Here is a 2,741-nt window from a genome sequence, read left to right as displayed (position 1 = left end):
AGTAGAACCCAGGTCCTTTTGACTCCCAGACCAGTGCTCTATCGGGAGCAGTGTGGCTCATTCATTCATTCAATCGTATTTATTGAGTACTTACTGTGTGCAGAGCACTGTACTAAGCGCTAGGGAAGTGGAAAGAACACGAGCTTTGGAGTCAGAGGTCATGGGTTCAAATCCCGGCTCCACCAACTGTCAGCTGTGTGACTTTGGGCAAGTCACTTAACTTCTCTGTGCCTCAGTTACCTCACCTGTAAAATGGGGATTAAAACTGTGAGCCCCCCGTGGGACAACTTGATCACCTTGTAACCTCCCCAGAGCTTAGAACAGTGCTTTGCACATAGTAAGCGCTTAACAAATACCGTTATTATTATTATTATTAAACCCCATTCAGGAAACCCATAAATCTGGGGCAATTTGCCCCAATAGTCTTCCTTTAGACCATCTTCTGTAATAGAGTCTATCATGCTTTATTAAGGGTGTGAGGGAGCTTGTTTCATATATTTTCGTCCAGGGAACATGTCCATTATATCTTTCTGAAGATCCCCTCGAGGCCCTCAAGGTAAAAAATGGGATCCAAGAGTCCCTCTGCCCCTGCCCCTGCCCCCTAAGTTAGTGGGGAGTCTGCATGGGAGCCTCCTGAGAAATTAATATGGAGCAAGGAGAGTAGCTCCTGTCTCAGGGTTGCAACTGGAGAGTTTCCAGTCCTCTACCAGTCTCGACTACGGGAGGGAGAGTGAAGCAGAGGCCTACCCATTCCATTCCTAGCTTGGCCAGTGGCTAGCCAGTGGAAGGCAATCTGCTATAAGTCAAAACTCCCCTGTGCTGGGCACCAGCAGCATGGGAGACAGTCAAGGGTGGAGACTTGAGTGTACTGCACAGAAGGAGGGGATGGTAAACCGCTTCCACGTTTTGACTGGAAAACTCAAGAAAACTATGGGTCCACTACAGGAACAATTGCAGACAGAGGTGTGGCATTCTGAGAGAGATGTTTCCTTGGCATCGCTGGGGGTCGAAGATGACTCGACAGCATAAGACAACAAAGAAAAAGGAGAGTAGACAGCCTAAGGACAGAGCCTAGTGGAGCAGCAACAGTTAGAGGTTGAAGGGACCATAAGAGCCAGAGAGATGGTGAAAAGGAAGTGACAGCAGAATGTAGAGACAAGCTGGTAGTAGAAAGTGATGACAATTCCCCCTCCCAGCATTTGTGTACATATCTGTAATTCATTTATTTATATTAATGTCTGCTTCCCTCTCTAGACTGTAAGCTCATTGCTAGCAGGGAATGTGTTTGCTTATTGTTATATGGTACTCTTCCAAGCTCTTGGTACAGTGCTCTTTACACAGTAAGTGTTCAATAAATCCGATAGACTGACAAGAGCACGGGTCTAGGGAGTCAGAAGGACCTGGGTTCCAATCCCTCCTCCACTACTTGTCTGCTGTGTGACCTTGGGCAAGTTGCATACCTTCTCTGGGCCTCAGTTACCTCATCTGTTAAATGGGGATTAAGACTGTGAACCCCATACAGGACAGGGACCATGTCCAAGCTGATTAGCTTGTGTCTTTCCCAGTGCTTAGTACAGTGTCTGGCACATAGTAGATTATTAAATTATTATTATTAAGTGCCGTCGAGTCATTTCCAATTCATAGCTACTCCAAGGATATACTTTCTCCAGAATGTCCTGTCCTCTGCTATAATCCGCAACCTTTCTAATGGTTCTTCTGTTATTGTTGTTATGGTCTCTATCCATCTAGCTGCCGATCTGCCTCTTCCATGTTTTCCCTGGACTTTTCCTAGCATTAGTGTCTCCCCCAGAGAATTAGTCTTCCAGATTGTGTCCAAAATATGCTAATCTAAATCGAGTCATTTGGCCTTCCAAAGACCACTTTGGTTTAGTTTGCTCTAAAATCCATTTGTTTGTCTTTCGGGCAGTCCATGGTATTCGCAAAAGCCTTCTCCAACACCTCATTTCAAAAGAATTGGTATTCTTTCTATCCTGTTCTTTCACTGTCCAGCTTTCGGATCCATACATTGTCACTGGAAACACCGTAGAGTTGACAATTTGTATTTTTGTGGCAATAGTTACATCAGCTCACTTCATGACTTTTTCCAGGCTCTTCAAGGGCACGTCTTCCTGACATTAATCTTCAGCATATTTCTTGGCTACTATTTCCTTTATTATTGATTATCAAACCCAGGAGAGAAAAATTGTCTCAAATACAATACCATTAAAGACTCTAAAATACCATCAACTAATTTAAAAAACAAAAAAAAACACATCTCAAGAGTTTGGACAGGCATGGGAGGAGGGAGACGCCACAATTTTGGGAAGGTGTAGTTGGATAAAGGGAAAGGTTTTCTTAGTAAGGAGAGACTTGAATATGTTTGAAGGCTGAGGAGAAGGAGCCAGAGGGAAATGAGAGGTTGAAGGTAGCATTAAAGGAGTGGAAGAGAAGAGCAAGTTTAGCAGAGGAAGGGATCTATGACACAGAAAAAGGAATTAGATTTTTAAATCAATCAGTAGTATGTATTGAGCACTTACTGTGTGCAGAGCATTGTACTAAGGGCTGGAGAATGTACAATAATGTGAAGAACCAAGGTGCTGTCACATGCCTGAAATTGGGAGCCCCTCGAGGGACAGGGTGCGTGATTAATTCCCATCTGTACACTCTTTCCCAGCGCTTAGTACAGTGCTCCACACACCATAAGTATGCAATAACTACTATTACAACTAAGAAGAGAACAA

At 44.0% G+C, this 2,741-nt stretch overlaps 1 non-coding gene across 1 annotated transcript; it reads left to right on the top strand.

The window, feature by feature from the left end:
• The first annotated feature begins 666 nt into the window (after positions 1 to 666).
• Positions 667 to 804, top strand: LOC119944936. The gene has a single exon (XR_005456076.1). It is a non-coding gene; the product is annotated as a small nucleolar RNA SNORA7 (small nucleolar RNA).
• The last annotated feature ends 1,937 nt before the right edge of the window (positions 805 to 2,741 follow it).

This window comes from Tachyglossus aculeatus, chromosome 23, assembly GCF_015852505.1.
Source record: "Tachyglossus aculeatus isolate mTacAcu1 chromosome 23, mTacAcu1.pri, whole genome shotgun sequence".
Taxonomy (NCBI): domain Eukaryota; kingdom Metazoa; phylum Chordata; class Mammalia; order Monotremata; family Tachyglossidae; genus Tachyglossus; species Tachyglossus aculeatus.
The sequence above is the reverse complement of the archived record's forward strand: the minus strand, read 5'-3'. Positions and strand labels throughout refer to the sequence as shown.